The sequence below is a fragment of the Alligator sinensis genome, unplaced genomic scaffold (genome assembly GCF_000455745.1).
Source record: "Alligator sinensis unplaced genomic scaffold, ASM45574v1 scaffold108_1, whole genome shotgun sequence".
Taxonomy (NCBI): domain Eukaryota; kingdom Metazoa; phylum Chordata; order Crocodylia; family Alligatoridae; genus Alligator; species Alligator sinensis.
The window spans coordinates 2307614-2326621 of record NW_005842110.1 but is presented as its reverse complement, the minus strand read 5'-3'; the positions used below and the strand labels follow the sequence as shown (position 1 = coordinate 2326621).

Here is a 19008-nt window from a genome sequence, read left to right as displayed (position 1 = left end):
ATCACGGCAGCTGCATCTCCCAGCCTGGGGGCTCCATGAACACCTGGGGCTGGGAGACTGTAGCTGCCTCCCCTGGCTGCTGGGACCCAGCTGTAACAGGGTCTCCCTTGCAGCTGGGAGCCCTGTCAGCTGATGGAGCTCCCAGCCAGAGGGGTGCACCATGCCCATCCTGGGCTGGCAGTCCCACAACTGAAGGGACTTTCAGCTCCAGCAGCTGTGGATGCATACTATGCGAGCACCAGGAGGCACACTATGGGCATTGTGTCCACAGCTGCTGGGGCTGAGTCCTATCAGCTGTGGGACTCCCAGCCCAGGCTGGACATGGTGCACCCCTGTGGCTAGGAGCACCATTAGCTGACAGGGCTCCCAGCTGGAAGGGAGACCCTGTTACACGTGCAAATTAAAACTCAACAGCGAACAGCTGTAAGATTATACCTATTTTAGGTGTCTAACTTTAAAGCCAGTTGGAACTTTTTATGGCATGATAGGTACTTTGCACAGGTAGCTGGTCTCAGGGTAATAACACAATTAACCAGTTACTTATGTGATACCTGTAACGTGTAGAAGGGGCCTCAGAAGCAAAAACACTTTATAAAGTTTAAAGTTGGTTTTTAATCTTTATGAAGAAGAACAACATTAAGGGAGTACAAAGGCACTGACAAGGCTCAGTACCAAAAGTAAAGTTGTTATTCTCTAGACTTCCTCTGGATGTGGGAAAGAACAAATGAGTGCCTTTAAAAATGACCTTGTTTCACTTAGGACTGAATTAGTTCATTCTGTTGCAGTAGGAGTTAGACCAGAAAAAGATATATGTTATTATGCAATCCATTAGAGTAAGGCCAACCATATTTGGAAAAAAAAAAAAAGGTCATGAACAAAATATGAGGGTAGAAAATAAATACAGATTACAGGCTGAGCAGGATTCTGGAAGAACAAGTCACTAGAGTTAGAATTACAAGAGAGAATCATTCTCTCAGGAATAAACAGGATTTGATGCATCGTTCTTGGTTAGAATGATCAAAGCTAAGGCACTGTCAATACAGAGGGTCTGCTTGAGGGGAAAAAATCACAGAGGATATCTGAGACGTGAACATATGTCCAACCAGTAAATTACATGACAGCCTAATGCAATGACAAACAAGAATAGGTCACTTTAAGAGAATGATTAATACATGAGATTACTGTGCATGCAGACTTATCAGAAAGCAAACCTTGTAGGTGGGTGTGAACCCTGGTTAAGTCAGCTCATATCTCTTCCATACTACAGCTACAAGAATAATTATAATAATTAATGGAGAGAAGTGATAAAGTTAACAATTGCCCACCTGTATCTTGGCTAGCCACAATGTCCTTATTTCTTCTTTTCACACTTACCATGTTTTTGCAATAATTGCTAACTGCCAGACTCTTTTCCAGCCTCATACTGAACTTGTTTGCTTATGGCAGGCAGTTCAGATTGTGATTGACAGAGTTGCCAACTTAAAAATCTGAATTGTATTTAGTCCCTAATGATCAGGGCCTCATTGGATTACAAAATGTAATGTGATGAAAATATGAATATTAACTTCTTAAGACCAAATCACAGAATGACTCAAAACTTGGGAATATAGGAATGAGGGAAGAAGCCCTAAACATACGAATTTTAAACATCTCTATTTCCATTTAGGCCACTGAGCTTGTAATGCACCTAATGAATATAGTGGAACCCATGAGGCTGTAATCATCCTGCCCCCTACAGGGGGAACTTCCCAGGTATTTAAGACGAGGCAATGCAACTGAAGGTAGGGACAGCTGCTGCTCCTATTGTTACTAGTATAGGAGGAGGAATATGGGGAAGGGATAACTTGAAACTGCTTAGCTTTTTGATGGGGAGAAAATGTCACTGCCTGTTTCATTTCTTGGTAATGGGGGAGTATGGTATCTTCTACTATCATGTATCTTTTTGCAAGGAAGAAGATGCAAGTTTCCAGGAGCAAGAACTGTGGTTAGAGTGCTCTAGTGGAAAGTAACTATTGATTACTAACAGGCAAGAGTACAGCTCAGGGTAGGATGGGCTTTGCGTGTGTAACATAGGGTGCAAATAAGCACTTACTGTATGACATTTTAAAGATGTGCACTTACTTTGGTTAGCTAATCAACTGTAACTATTTCATTTGAAAACTTCTATCCTGTGGAAAGTGGAAATTAAACGGGGCAAGCTAAACCACTGAATGATCAGGTTCAAGTTACTGCAGTTTAGCCTCACTTACCCTGGGAGAGGAATGGACAAACAGAACACTTATACAATGCATCATCCGTGATGCATTCATGAACAGTAAATTACATATTACACTTAGACCATACTAAGGGTACTTAAAATGCAAGCATCTGTATGTTACAGCTTGTTAACTCATGCTAAATGCCCTCTGAGCATCCTCAAAATTTCACCACTTCAGGTGAAGGTGAACTCTGGGCTGTGTTACCTAGTTCATGTTTAGGTAACTTCAGTCAGCTCCATGGAGATAAAACAATTTGCAGTTTTGCAGTCCTCCAGCTTCCCAGGATGCACTGCTCTCAGGATGCACTCAGGTGGCCTGGCTCCAGGGTTTGAATTACAGGGGAGCTCAGCAGGGCTGGACCCTCCCCCCCCATAAGAGTTGAGAGCTCCCCCCCAAGAGACAAGAGCCCCCCCCCCACGTGCCTCAGGCAGTGGCTCCTTCCGGCTGTCACCATTGCAGAGGTCCCCAAGAGTCGGATGTAATTTGAACCTTGCCCGGCTTCTAGCCATGCCTGTGCTTGCCTGTCTTCTAGTGGCAGGTCAGAGCTATGACAGGCAAGGAACAGTATTAACTCTTAATATGTGATTACACATCATGTTCTAACTTTAACGCAGCTAAACATTCCACAGACTTATTATAGTCCAGGTGTAAAGTGTAACTTCACCCTAAGTCTCCCTCAGACTCCTTAAGAAGGTGTAAATGTTTGTTGGTCCATACTATCAGGGCAGAATGGAACCTAATGCCATGCCTATTTTGTCAAAGGGAGAAGCATGGCCTGCCCCACACTCCATGCATGCTACCTTTCAAACCAGATGTCATGCACTCACCTTAGGCATTTATACACATGCTCTGTGGGGGAGGGAGAGAGGGCACTTTAATTAGAGCAGCCCCGAGAGCAGCTTTAATTAAAGCGCCTACAGCATCTTGTGTATCTGCGTCCCTGAACTTCAAAATGGTGGCAGGGGTGCTTTATCTAAAGCTCATTGAATGAGCTTTAGATAAAGCACCCTTGTTGCTATTTTGAAGTATGGGGACACTGACACATGAGACACAGGAGGCTGCTGGATCACGGTAATTGCCACGTTCCAGCAGACTCGATGAATCAAGTCTGCTCTGACGTGCTGGAATTACAGTGCATTGGAGCAGCCTCCCTGCTTGTGTATAGGCCCCCCTTGATGTATGCCAGTGAATATGAGAAAGTGATTGAGTGACTATTGCATGTCTAGCCCCACATTAATGGAGCCACACATCCATTTTGGGGTATAGTGTACTCAGAGTGGGCATGTTTCACTTCAACACTCTCTAGCACAATGCTTTGATGGTATATAGATATGTCCTGATACTTTTCTACTGAAATTCACAAGGAATTCCTCTGATAGAAGGGTTATACAGAAAATTAGGTATCAATTCAACAAGACAGTTAAGCACATGCTTAATTTTAAACATTAAGTACAAAGGAACTACAAAATGGGCCTAAATATAAGTTCTTTATTGAAAAGGGATGAGATTGTTCACATGGTTAAAAGTTAAATGTATGTTTAAGTGCTATGTGAATCAAGCCCTTGATCTGAGTTTATTTTTGGACATAACTGTATGTCTACCCCCTTAAGTGGATGTCCAAATCAGGAAATATGAAGATCTCTTATAACACCAAGCAGGCAAATGATCTCAAACATTATAGTTTACACTGGAGAAGAACAACAGCTATTTTTTTTACTACATAAGCCTGACTGCAGATTTGCTATTTTCAGAAGTGATGGATGGGAAAGTTCAAAAGTTATTCTGGAAACTTTCCCATATATGGAGTTGACTGGAAAAAAATAGAAGCTAATGATCACCAGTACAGGGTCTGCTGAGACTTTTCAGAAACTGATCATCCATTTGCATATATTAATTACTGTGAAATACTATGTTGCCTTAACTGTTGCCATAATAGCTGCAAATTGCATTTGACTGAATAAACAAACTCTGTTATAAAAGAACACAATCCATGATGTACATCTATCAAAATAAATGCATAATTTAAAAACCATTACTATGCTAATTGAGAGAGAATCATTTCAGCTTACAGTATCCAGTTATAAAAGTATCCAGTTATTGCAAACAAACCTGAGTTGTCATTTTCAAACTAAAAAAACCCCAGGTTATAGACTAAAGTTATAGACTAAAACCTGGATGCAGAACATTTCTCAGATGGAGTTTAGGCTTTTAAGTCCAAAGGTCTCATCCCAAAAGCACTATTTAACTGCAATCTAACTCTGACAATACCTAAAGTCAATCAGTGCTACAGTTTTTTGCTCGTAAGTTTTCTTGATGCCTACCTGTTCTATTTCTGTCCATGCGCAGAAGTGGCTCAGCTTTGACAGAGCTGAATAGCTCAACATCTAGCACATGCCTAAAAGCACGACTGCAATCCAGCCATATCTCAGGCTGGGGCCTGAGAACAGCACTGTGACATGTACTTAAGTTTGCCTATTGTTTAACTGGCAGCCTTGGTTGTATATGGAGCAAGAATGAGTGGACTGATTGTCCACAGCAGTCTTGTGCTCAGCAGGGAGGCTGTATAGAAAAACTAAGCACCTGGCAGGGCTTGAATTTGTAGAAGGCAGGGTAGATTTGCATTCTCAGAGGATGCCTGAAGCATATGGTCACAAAAATGTAGCAGGGGCCACTACTTTAAAAAAAAACCATGGCTACAGGAGGAAGAAAAAGAAAAGGCCACCCTTTAAACTAGTGGGGGCCAATCTTCTTGGCAGGTGTGCCACAAATTCACCCCGCATCTTTCCCAAGTGCTACTCCAGTTCTTTCCCCTGCTCAATCTCCTGCTTTTCTTTTTGCTCCCTGCCCTATCTGCCACTGTGCTACCTGTCTTCTCTCTGATCTTCCCCATGCTACTTGTGTCACACATGCTGCAGGTTGGTCACCCCTGCTTTACATGGTAGTCTTGTGGTTAAATACTGATCCAGGATGTCAGACAGCCTCAGGCTCAATTTGTTTGTCGGTCACTCGTTCCACTCTCCAGGACAGGCTACTGGTTATTCTGGGCGGAGGACACATTTAATTTGTTCTGTTGAAGATGTACCACAGTGCAGCAAAGAATTTAAGGCTCATTGGGCCACAGAGAAAAAGAGCAGGACTCTGTATCCCCAGTGAGAAGTGAGACTCCTGAGCTCTGATTTCTGCTCCCAAGGCTGTTTGTTATTTAAATTGTCAAATATAGAAATAGCCCTGAGAATGGTCCAAGATTCCCCTCTCCCAGGTGCCCTAGACGAGCGATGCTCATCCTCCAGCCTGAGGACCAGGCTTGGCCCATGGAGTCAAGTCATCTGGCCCATGGGGCTCCTCATGGGTCCAGAAATTCAGCAGCAGGGGAGCACTGGCATCATTCATTGCTCCCAGAGCTGTGGCAATTATCTGGATCCATGGGGAGTCCTGTGGTTCAGATGCCACACCCCATGTTCCAGACTGCGCTGGCGTGAAGTTGCTCTGTAGCCAGATCCAGGACACAGGGTCACACCTATGTGCTGACTCCATGCTAGATCTGGCCTGTCGACTGACCCCTCATGCAGGATTCAGTTCATGGACAAGCTCTGCATCATTTATCTGGTTCATGGAGCCAGACAGGTTGAACATCAGTGTCTTAAACACCTAGGCTACAGAATCATGCTCCCTCTTGTGCTGTCTTTCTGGCCCAATGAATCTAAAATTATTTTTGTCTAGTGGCATAATTTCAATCAGGGGGGCAGAGTGTCCTATACTGAATGGGTTGATTCTGAGCTGTTCCCCACTCAGTATGTTGGCTGGTTTTGATCTCATTTTGAGGTGATTAATCCTCCCCATTAACTATAGAGGAAGCCTAGCTGCCTCACTCAGGTTCTGGGTTCTACCCTGGGGGCCAGGGGCCTAAATTTTAGGTAGTGCTGTGCCTAACTTGTAAGCACCTAAATGCCAGCTGGGCTTAAAATGAACAAAAGTCAGACAAACTTGAGGGGTATTAAAATAGCTATAAAGAGGTTTAACAGGTTTTCCTATTATAAGCCAAAATGCCTTTTAAAGAAAAGTAAATATTTTATTTCTCTGTTTAGGCCTCTTTTTCCAAGTTTCAGCCCAGAGCTACATTTTATGGCTCATCATAAACCCTTGTCAAAAGTAATCATTCTAAATATATATTTGAATTTCCTGCTTTTACTGGTTTAAGCCAGGCTCCCATGGTTTTGTTAACTTCATTGGACTGTGTTTTTTTGGTGCAGTTATTTATCCCAATGGATTGTTAGCTTAACAAACTTCCCACAGGGACTTTAAAAAAAGTTGCGCTGTCATTCATCCTCACAGACTTGCAAAGTATATAAGATGTACATTAACTTGCTAAAGTAGACATCAGCTTGGTCTCAGTTTCCTATCAAACACCAAACGGTGAAAAGACAGCTGTATATCAATGCTCCTCTTTCCTCCACAGTTGTCTAGACTTGGCAAATATAGCAGTGCAGGGAATAAGCCTGCTGGTATTTTTACTTTAAAGATTTACCTGCACTATTATTTAGAGAAAACCAAGAATCATTGTAATGTATTTACTGGAATAAGAAATGTTTCCAAGTTCCTTTCAGAATTACAAAGATGTTATATGTGGTACTTACTGAAGAATCCAAATTTTATCTGGAAGAACTACTAGCACAAGAATGGCAAGGTAATGGTGAAATATTTACATGTAAGCAGTTTTTCAAAAGTTATTAAATATATTAAAGGGTGAGATAAAATACGAACTGGACATCTAAATAGATGCTTCTTTCCTTTGTAAATTATGATTCCTGATGCATTCTTTTCTCTGTCCCAAGTGTTAAGAGCTCACATACTTTATTAAATGTAGTCCACGATCAATTGAAAAGAGAAGCTAAGAGACTGTAAAAGACGGAGCTATTCATGATTCTTGCAGAGCAATCTAAAACTATACAGTGAAAAGGGAAACTGCAACCCATATTTGGTCCATTTTAAAGGTGAAAACTACTGGATACAGTAGTATATAGTTAGGATAGTACTTAAGATGGCACATTCTTATGATTCACATTTGTAATATATATTTTATCAGTATAATGAAATACAGGAAACTTGGAACTGTTTCTAAATTAAACACTGTACATGTACACAAATGCACTTCTGCTACGTAGAATAAATTAACACATAATACATATATATATAATATGTAGAAAGTATTATATATAGAACAATACTGCACATAATAAAATTATTTCTAAACAAAGACTATTTAAAACCATTTCATATCCAAAGTAATGTATTTTGTTAAAAAGCATAAAGAAGCATGCTTTTTGTTTGTATTTGCATTTTTCCTTCTGTTAGTTTACTCCTAGAAAGCACAAACAAGTACTTTTATCTACCATTCTTCCATGGTAGCTAGATAATGTAAAGTAAGTCTTCCACTGATACTTATGAACATATTAGATTGTATGAACTATTGAGAAAATACAACTTTCTTCTCTTTTCTGCCTCTGCCTGAAAACCAAAAGACATCATTGGTTTATTTTGTGTCCAAACATGTTTACTACTTCCTATACCTAAACAAGTCATCTTGACTCTTCTTGTCAGACTCCTAGCACTTCATCACAACAGTGTCATGCCTCTCTGGCTCCAGGACCACAACTAACATGGGAAAGCCAAATTCATCACAAGAGTGTGCAGTGTTCAGACTTGTCACGCCTGACCTGACTGATGACTTCTTGAGCGTAAGTGATATGAATTTACAGCTTGTATCACATTCTTTAAAACAAGGCACGAGAATTTAAGTTTCTTTAGTTGCCCTAAGTATAGTCTTAGCTGGCAAGACTCAAAATACTGTGATTCTTTTTTCTAAATGGAAGCCAGCAAACATTACAGTACTGCATCTTGAAGCAAAAGAATCTATACAAAATTAAATCTAGAGAGCGATTATTTACATTTCATTAATATAAGATGTTGCAACTTTTAAGAGTGAGAAAGTTTCAGAAAAACAACTGCTTATAAGCAGATTCATCTAAAAAGTACAGCACAAGTTGGCGGTTTTTCTAGAAAGTCTATTCATTTCTTTAAATAAGCATGATTTTCATTAAGCCTAAAAACATACGTCCAGATAATCATGCTTTCTTTATTCCTTTTGAAATGGAAAAAAAGACACAGAGAGAAACTGATTATGAAAGAAGCAGATGCAATTATCTCTCATATTAAGACATGTGAAATATATATAAAAATACGTCCGCAAAAGATGCATAACCTAATTTTTCTCTGATCAGAAGCAAGATTCATAGGATTCATTTAAACTTTTAAGCAAGAAGGAAAATGTGCAAGAATCAGATTTGATGTTTACTTATAACCTTAAGACATGAACTATATATTCAAAAGAAATCAAAACTCTTAAGCTGTGTCCAGATGAGTGGGACCATGTGTCTCCCTAGGGACAAGCAGCAGTGGCACATCTTGTGCAGTACGAGAGGCAGGGCCAGCAACTGTGCTGATCCAGCAGCCTTACCTGAGGTCCTGGGGGTCTCAGGGAGCTGCAGCCATGGTGCTCCTGCAGCCAGGAGCCTCATTGGCAGCCTGAATGTGGTGCTGGCAGCCAGAGGGTAGCTGCAGTTGGCCAGGCTCCAGTTTTGGGTGATGCACACTGCTGCCACATGTGCTGTCCCACTTTTTTGTGGTGTGGGTTTTCTTGACCCTGGGATCTCCCTGGGTCAAAACCCATCCCCACACTGCAAGGTAGCAATGTGGTGAATGCCTGCATGTGAGGTGTGTGGTGCTGCAGATGGGTCTGCAGTGCCACATACCGTACATCCACACTTGTCTTGAAGTAGCCTAAAATGCTATTCTTGCAAGCTAACACTATTTATCATCATTTTTTTTTAAAGTAAGAGTTACTGGTCTTTTGTTATTGGTCTTTTGAGAACTGTAACAGATTCTATTATCGAAAAAAAATATTTTTCTTGTCCTTAGCATAAGAAAGATTTGTTAAATGAAACCCCACTACAGAAACATCTTTGCATATGAGATTGCTGTAGCACAAGATGTAGAAGTGGCATTGTGCATAGGAAGCACTACACGTGGAAGTCAGTAATTCAATCCCCATTCTTTAAGATACACAATAAAAGTACTGGCCACAGAGTAAGGCATGCTTCTTGGAAGAGAGGTTATTTTTCTCTCTGCCATGCTTACATCTCTTATCACAGTATCTATACAGATGAGAGAGATTAAAAGAATCAGGTAAGGTGTAGTAGTAGATAATTTTCTTCTAGCCTTCCATCTTGACAAATAACTTATTAACTTATGAGTTATGGAAGAAAGATCTTGTTGGCCAAATTAAGTCTTATTACCTGGGAAAACTGAAACTTATACTGTGACAAAAATGGTAGTATGAGGATACAATAATGTTCTACAGTGGATATTATAATAGATGGGGATACCTATACCAAAAACACAGTCTGCCTGATGCCTATACATTTGGATCTAGACTTTATTGGCTTTACCCATACTGTAGACTAAAGAATTTTAGAAGTTGTGGCTAAAATTTGCACAGGAGGAGTAAGAGAGAGGAGGGGGTGTCAAGTCTTAGTCTTTAGTTTGAGATAGGACTTTGTACTGGAATCGGTATTCGATGGGAAGCCTATGTAGCATATAGAATAATAAAATGATACGTTTTCACCTGTCAGTTTCTACATCTCCTATGTTATGAACTGTAACATTATTTTGGTTAGATGTCTCTAGAACAGGATTGAAAACCACGCACGGTGAAAACCTTAACCCCTGAAGATAATGACAAAATTATTATCGACTAAGTTAAGATTTCACTCCACTGTCTTGTTTCCCCCACAACCCTCTGCAATTTATATAGCCTCTATGACAAATTCCACAGAATGCAAGATTTCGTCTTAAAAAATGTGAATTGGAATGGCTCGAGACCAGTGCGGGGCCAACTTTATTGCAGGTGTGGCAAAAATAAGGCTTGCACCCTCCTTAACACCTCTCCTGTCCCCTCTGCCTGCCCAATCTGCTGTTCTGATTTCTGCTCCCGGCAGGTAGCGATTGTAATATGGAATTTACTCAACAATGTTCTACATACTATATTCTACCTTTGACTTTTGGAAGGTCACGTGCTGGGAACTGCAACTAGCATACAGCTACAATTTGCAGACCTAATCCATGGAGCACAATTAAAAATATAATGTGCCACAAGACAGAATAAATTTATTCTGCCTTATTGTCCCTAATTAAAAAGGAAGATAGTATAAGATTCCATCAGTAGGATAAATCAGTGATCTCTGGTATGACCCCTGGTGAAGCGCAATTAAATAACATGATGGCAAAGTTTTATTTACAAACACTGTATAGAAAAATAAACACAATACTAAAATATATTGCATTTCAAGTGCTGACTTGATGCACTTGTTTCATGCAATCAAAGTCTATGTAAAGAAATACTGTATAGGCAAAGTACCTCAGCATGAAAAGGATGAAATACAAAGAGAATGCTGAAATTACACCACTGGATTTTTGATCTAACAAGTCCTACTTTAACTTCATACATACCAAAGTTTTCTATTCAAGTATTCATTATTGTAAATATTAATGTGGATTTGTAAACTAGAAAAAATAGAAATTTCTGTTTAATGCTATCTTTACAATCTTTTACAACTTCCTTTACAATTCAAATATTCATTTATTAAGCACATAAGCCTAACACAAAAAGTGTCTTTAGATCTTTCTCTCACTCCCCAGTGAAGAAAGCCTTTGTTACGTTTGTAGAACAAAGTGATGTGCCATACACCTTTCAGCTAAGCATTCTAAGAAGCTTAAAATAGCAGGTTCAAAACTTACAGCAGTGTTTCCACCATTTCTTGGTTAATAAAAATCTAATAAAAATTACACGCAAATGTGACTCAATTATCACAGTACACCTAATCATTACATCTACCATCAAGATCTTAAGAAGTGGCCAAGTCATTAAATATAGAACAAAAATTATTATTTCAGAAGAGGAAAAACAACACAGAGAAAAAATAGAGGGAAAACTGCTAATTAAAATAAAGCATTTAATTCTTGGTTGACTGAATAGGTCCTTAGCCAAAACAAATTATGATTCATCAAATTTTGCTTTTTGCTGATCAACACTTCTGTTTTTTCTGTGTCTGGCATATTTTGAAAACTACTGAAATACCAAAAATAAACAACAATAACAACAATAACAACAGCCTAATTGAAATCAATGTGTTTAATTGCATAAGTGAAACTAGGTGGGTTTTGTCTGTAGTAGTTCTAAGAATATGGGATCCAACCTGGTTCTCCTTACTCAGATATCCCCAAGGTAAGACTTCTATTCTTTAACAACTACAAAAATATTATAGTATTAAATCTTTGTTATTCACCACTTAGGTGGGATTCTTTTGTCATATGCTCCTGAACTTTAAAATAAAATAAAAAGAACAAATTGGGAGAAGAGGTGGGGGAACACTCTAAACATCAGTTTTGCTTTGGGCAGGGCATGTGTGATATTCCAATATTCCTAAAATAGTTAATGTAATATGCAGTATCAGTTTTTAATTTGTTTCTGGCAAAGGGAAGTCTTCCTGGTAGAGGGGCTAGAGCTGAAACATTTAATCTGAATTCACCAAATCTGACAGCTCAGATAAAATAGAACTTGGATCTTGACCACCTTCATTTTGCTTTTGCAAATCCAAAGGAATTTTATATTATGTCCATATGACCTCTGGAGTGAGCCTAAAAAACAAAATTAAACCCTAGATTCTATGGATGTCTCAGCTGTTGCAAGGGAAGGGAAAGACATTTGGATATTAAATTCATAATACAGATTTATATGTTGGGCCTTTGGGTCATCTCCAGTCTAATCTTTTTATTAACTTTTTTTGTTCCTACTAATGTTGTGTTTATATAATTGGCATCAAAGTAATACATTTGTATATTTGTATATACAAATATTGTATTATTGTACAATATACAAACATTGTATTATTTGTATATTTTAACTGTTTTGTGCCTCGGTATTTAGATACTAAGCATCTCAACAGATATGCCCGGGAACTAAGAGTATTCAAAACCCTAAACTTTGACAAATTGGGTGGAGAGTCATTCCTCAAAGAATCATGGGGAAAATTCTATTGGTACACATTAGGGCTGCATGAAGCTTAGGCCCCTGATTCGATTCGGCCCAATTTAGTGGACGACTCTCCGAATCCAAACCGAATCAGGAGACCCTCTAATCTCTCTGAATCGAATAGGAACCCTCTGAATCGATTCAGAGAGATTCAGAAATATCTGGAGATTAGGACATAGACACAGCTTTAAATGTTTTTTCTACATACCTCAAGGTACCAGGTGGCTCGTGAATGCTGCAGTGCATGGAGCGTCCCACAGGAGTGCGGGGGCTCCCTAGTGTGCTCGGCAGCAGACCTGGAAGTGGACCAGAAGCACTTCCAGTCCGCCTCTGGGTCTGGCTGGGCAACTGGTGCCTCCTGGGTCTGGAAGGCACCTGGGGTCCCCCTGTGGCAGACTGCTGAGCCAGGGGGATACGGGGAGGGGGGCAGCACTCTCCCCAGCGGACCCGGAAGTGAACCGGAAGTTCTTCTGGTCCACTTCTGGGTTTGCTGCCGAGCACTGCGGGGAGCCCCCCCATTCTTCTGTGGGATGCTTCATCTGCCCCACCATCACAGCATTCACAAGCCTCATCTGGTACCTCAAGGTATGTGCAAAGAACATTTAAAGCTGTGTCTATGGCCAAATCGCTTATTCTCTGAATCAGCATTGAATCTTCAGATTCAAATTTAGCCGTGTTGAATCGGGAACAGTGATCTGAATCAACGAGTAGAATCACTGTCCCTGATTCGGGTGAAATCCAAATCAAATACATCCCATTTCGCACACACCTAGCATGTGACATTAGTTTAGGGTATGCTTGCTCACTTCTATTCCAGGGTAACCATTGTAAATGCAAACCCTTGCCAAGTAGTTGCAAGGTGCAATACCAGTGTCTACCACGCTGGGAGAATTGCACACCTGTCTGTTTGTGATCCTGATGAAATTTACATTGGTATATAAACTTGATGTAAGGAATGATTTCCCCACTATTACTCCAGTTAGTTCTACCCGCTCAAAACACATCTCTGTCTTCAGCTACGGTTTCTACAGCTTCAACTGTTGAACTGACTAAATGGTAGCAGAAATGTCTAACAGTTTAACAGTTTGTTTTCACACTCCTAGTCAAGACAAAGCTAGTTCAAGTACAATTTTGCTGGTTACCTCATTTGACAGGAGTTACTATACTTTTCACACACACAGCTGTTATAAGGACACCAGAGATTGCAAAGACAAGCATTCAGAAATTAGGAAATGCTAGAATGAAGTGCCACCTTAGGTCACTGAACATAAGGGACAGATGGTTTCCTTGCTCTCATTTCAGGTGCCTGCACTGACCTAATAAGCCCAGAGCAGCCCAGAACTACAGTTATAGTTACTGGAAAAATCCTGGATCAAGCTCATTGCAAATTAAATCTTCTCAGAATTTAGCAGCTAAAAATCAAGTTCTCCATTGAATCAGCTGTTAGATAAAAGCACCAAACACCCCCCGCTGAAGTGCCCAATCTATACAGATGCTATGGAGCTGGGTCAAAATAATAAGCTGCTTCTTCCAGTAAAGCGTGGATTTTTTGGGTTTTTTTTTTTTTTTTTTTTTTTTTTTTTAACTTCTGCAAGCAGTCTATATTTCCTTGCCAGTCTTGTTTTTTTCAAACGGCTCAATGTTTTGGCTAAAATTTTCCAAAAACCCTCTGCTTAACTCAATCACTCATCACAAAACATCCACATCCAAATGGTAAGTGTTTGGCAAAGTTATAAACAAGCAGAAACAGCAACTTTTTAAATAGCAACTGATGTCAATTTTAATGAAAGGGGATACTATTATCACCACCTTTAATAAGGTGTCATATTACCTGCTTTGGATGCCAGGGGCTAAGTTCCTAATAGCAGCATAGTAATATGGTTATGTCAATGCGATTGGTGATAACAGCTGAAGTACTAACATGTATATTTTTAGTAGTATATTTTAAAATTATGTCATACCTCAAAATAATATAATAAATGTTAGATGTTATCAGATAAACTGATCTTACACCGATAGTTCTCATTAATAATTAAGCAAATGAAAATTTCTTTTAAGTAAGTGCTAAGATTGGTAAAATTTAGTGGTGGTCTAGTCCTTAGTAACACATTCATTTTCCCTCTCCCGCCTTGACCGTTACAGAGCTAATGAAATACACTTGGAGATTTACACACTGCTGGTCTTCTGTTATCATACTCAATCAATAAGAACTATTTAGAGCAGTGGTAACCTCTTCATGCATACTTCCATTGTCTCCAGGGATCAATAGAATCGGTATCGCATCTGGCTGTTGAGATGTAACAAGATTATGGCAGTGAAAAGGCAAGCTTTTCAAATTTTTTCCCTCGGTACTAAAACACGGGTAATATTTTTGTCTACCCCCACAGGAAAGAATAGCAACACAACAATACATTCAACACTATACTAAGCTATACAAAACTGCAATGCTATATTTGATTTAACAGGACTCTCTTATCCATGGCTTCTTATAACTCAATTCAAGTTTTTTTCTCCTCAAATCTGTATTCCTTTTTCCTAACTCCCCCACCCCGCAAGAAACCTGAGAGCTACTTAGAATAGGGTGACAGATTTTAAAAAAGGGACAGACCCATAATCTGATAACCATCTCGTTTTTGTTACGTGTCTAATCTTGTTAAAAATTCAGCTATGGGGACCAAATCAGCTTAAAAATTCCATATTTGAAAAGCAAATTATATTGCGATTATTATAATAACGTATTTATTAAAACTGAAAAATATAATTTATTTTTTAGGCTATTTCACTTTTAACTTAGTGTGGTCAAAGAAATTTGATTATCCAGTTCCATCTTTTGTTCAAGTCATATTCTATGTTGTGCCAATTTCACCTGTTAGGGATATCCTTCAAAGATTTGAAACAAAGCTTGTGTTTTGCTGTTGCTGCTGTTACACTAATTCCCAATCCAGTCACAAGTTTTGTGTACCAAATCAGCTATAAACTGAAGATCTATGAACAGATATACAGTAACAAGAGACTCCAGTGTGCTACTGTCATCAGTTTTATTTCAAACACACATCTAGGACCAGCTGAATCTAGTAGTTAGGATTTTTACATACAGGAGAACACTATTAGCATTGGTGTCTGCAAGATGTCACTGTATATATTAGTACTTGAAGGAATATAGGAAGAACTGTAACAATTTATGAAGGGAACAAATCATGATTATATTCTCTCTCTCTCTCACACACTCCATAGCATTAACTAAAACTACAATTTAGGTATCTAATTAAATAAATTCACTGTGTACATATCTTACCTGGGAGGAAATGAGATGTCCAGTTCATACAATCTGTCTTTAAAAACTGACAGCTCTCTGTCAAATTCTAAAAGCTGAAAAAAATAAAATTGAATTTTACTTGTCTTTTTTATTGATGTGTTATAATTTAAAGATTTTTTCATATCAATTCATAACACTGATTCTTTTTTAAACAATCACAGGCTTTGATTGTATAGCTTAATTAAAGCATACATTAAATAGACAAAATTTCAATACAAAGTCCATGTAAAATACTTTAATATTGTTGTTAAAAGCATTCTTTGGTATCTCTGTGTGAAACAGGGAACTTTTACTTTTTAAACAGAGCTATAGAGGATCTGCATTGTATATTTACTATCTCAGGATGTTCAGATATTTCTAATTTCATTAGCAATCTTCTCTGAGATAAATATCTTAGCAGGTAAATGGTAGCCTAATTACATTTACAAAGTGTCAGTAAAAATGCAATATTAGATATCTCTGGCCAGGTAAGAAGGCAGAATAAACACAAGGATGTGCAAAATCATTTCTCTCAAACCAAGGCAAAGAGTATTTTTGAAACCTACTTTTGGGTGGTGCATGTCTGAGAATATCTAGAATTGTGTTCTAAAAGGGCAGCTAAGATAAATGATAAGATAAATGATGGCAGATATTTAACAGGCACATTTGTAAGTCTAGGTTTAATGTGCTATGTAAATATATCAGCCCTTGCCAAATGTGTTTTCCTTTATACAACTACAAAGAAAATAAATACCTGTAATCTTTTGTTCATCAACACAAACCTGTTCATAAAAGTCAATGATAACAGTCTATGTTAAACCAATAACCATTCTGATGGCCATAAACAACCTTATTTCAGAACCAGAGTTGGTGTTATGTCTGACGTACAAGTGAATTAGTGGGTAAAAAAGCTCGTAATCTGCACTGTTAACTGACCATTGCTCTGAGTAAGTGCCACTTTTTATTTTGACAAGCATGTCATCAAAACAGGACCCTGTATGAGGGCTGTGTGTTTACCCACTGTTCATTAATCATGTCCCATCTCACAGCTGTGCTGATACCATTGTATGAATGGCCGAGGTTCCGAAAGAAATTAGATTGTGTCCCTCTCTCCCCTCTGCCACCTCATAAATCATTCCTGAAATGTACAATTAGCAGCTACTTGTACACATTAATTATCTGTGTGAAAAGCAGCTACCTGAACCACCTGCACTACTGATTAGCTACCTCCCTATGGCCCACCCATTTTTCCTTTAATCTCTAAGTGTAGTGCCGCCTACAGTCTATCTACATGTTTGTGAGCACATGCACAGAAAAAAGCATTACTAATTCTTTACAGTTTGCTACTCACCCTACCATATGATGACGTGCTAAGAAAGATTTTACAAAATATGCATTTGCACAGGTTTTGTACAAGGTTTAGCAAATCTCTAGTCATAAATGTATTCATTTTTACTGAAGATTTCTGGCAGAATGTTTACATATATCCTTGTATAAATTTACATTATGTCCATAAATAAGAGCCTGATCCTGTAATCCATTAGGCCTCCTGGATAAGTGTTCTCACATGAGTTATCTCAATGACTTCACGCGGATACATATCAGTAAAAATTACTCATTATACAGGATTGCAGGGTCAAGTCCTATATTAAAGTACATACAGCCAAGTGTGTATATGTTATATATTGAGACACACAGGTTATGGAAATAGCTGCTAACACCCTTTTCTTGACCCCAAATATCTGCATTTTAATAGATATTAATTGCCTGACACAAACCCTGTGGAAAAACACTCTAATGAAATCCCTCAAATGAAAACTAGACAGTTTCTTCTAAATCTACTTTCTACCTGAATTTAATTTTCTAGCTCTGTTCAAACAAACAAAAAAATTGTATGAGGCAAATGAAAGATGGGGGAAGGGGACGTACTTTAATTGTTTGAAAAATGGGAAGGCTGAATAAAAGAACAATTCTTCATAGAACACAATGGTAAAAAATGCTCAGTGAGAATTCCAAAGACTGAGAAAGTCAAATAGATGCATTGTCCTTTCACATTAATTCAAACATTCTAAACTTTGTATATTCAGATTGGTTTTCTCATTATATTTGGGCAATGACTAGATCTAGAGATCCACGGGCCAGGTTCTAGCAAAATGAGCTGTTAGACATAGGTTAGAGACATCTGCATACATTTCTGATGTTTTATGTTCTATAAATTATTACTTGTTTAGTTGTATGCTATCTAATGCACATGGACTACTGACACTGTTGCACCACAGATAACAGATAATAGGAACAAGGTTCTATTGTGTACTGGAAGCTACAAATCTCCCTACTTTTCGCAAGCACTGATATTTTATACCTTTATAGTTAGAATGAAAGCATAACTAATGACAGCCTGCTTGGATGCAATGGGCAAAACTTGGTTGCTATAAATATAATTTGGAGTTGCTAATAGCATCTGAGGAAGATCTGGCCTTGAAAGAAAAATCAGTTTTAACATTTTTAACTTCAATATATTACTTCTGGATAAAGTTACTCTTTTCTATGCCGGTATTGTATGGATAGTTATTAACTTAATTATATCATTTTTTTCCTCTAGACATTAATTAAATGGCTGGAGAAGCCTGTATTTTTTTCTATTCTGTCTGAAATAGCGACAGACTTATGCTCAAGCAGGGGCTATGAAGACCTGATTTATTCATTCCTATTTGTGGGTGAGAACAAATTTTTTCATCTTGTCCATGAATTTCCAGTGGGAGTTCTTTTTTGGGCTTGTCTTATCTGCCAAGGCCTACAATAGAGTGGAAAGGCAAAATGTCCACATTGGTATGAAGTCATGGACAGATAATGCAAACCACTGAACTGGGATAACACCACCTGATACAGTAGAGAATTACCCCTGAAAGAATCTAGGATAAAACTTTATTGGTACAAGTTACACTAGTTTAGGTTTCATCCATCTGTTTTCCATCCCAACGTGCTAAATGCAAACAGACGGTTAAATGATCCCTCACTAAGTACTGGCATGACACTGGCATTTTCCTTGAATTACTTACTGGTTCTTGACCCAGACCTTTGCTCCAAGGAGAAAACCTCCAATTAATGAAAAACTTTAAAGCTGTACAGACAAATTGAAACACTGCAAGGCAGTGTAGCAATTTCAAATCAACTCTGCTTGAAAAGGGGCTGGGCTTGGAGCATTGTATGTATTTTAAAAGGATGAATCCAACCTACTACTATGCACACTGACTTTCAGCATAATCATCTCAGTTGTTTAGATATTGTGCATTAAACAACACTGTGAA

General features: G+C 38.6%; 1 long non-coding RNA gene across 1 annotated transcript in view; it reads right to left on the bottom strand.

The window, feature by feature from the left end:
• Positions 1-15775, bottom strand: part of LOC102387261 — a 38490-nt gene extending 22715 nt beyond the window's left edge. The window contains exon 1 of the long non-coding RNA XR_001358096.2: positions 15701-15775. This is a non-coding gene — a long non-coding RNA (uncharacterized LOC102387261). The remainder of the gene's footprint in view (positions 1-15700) is intronic.
• Between the last annotated feature and the right edge of the window lie 3233 nt (positions 15776-19008).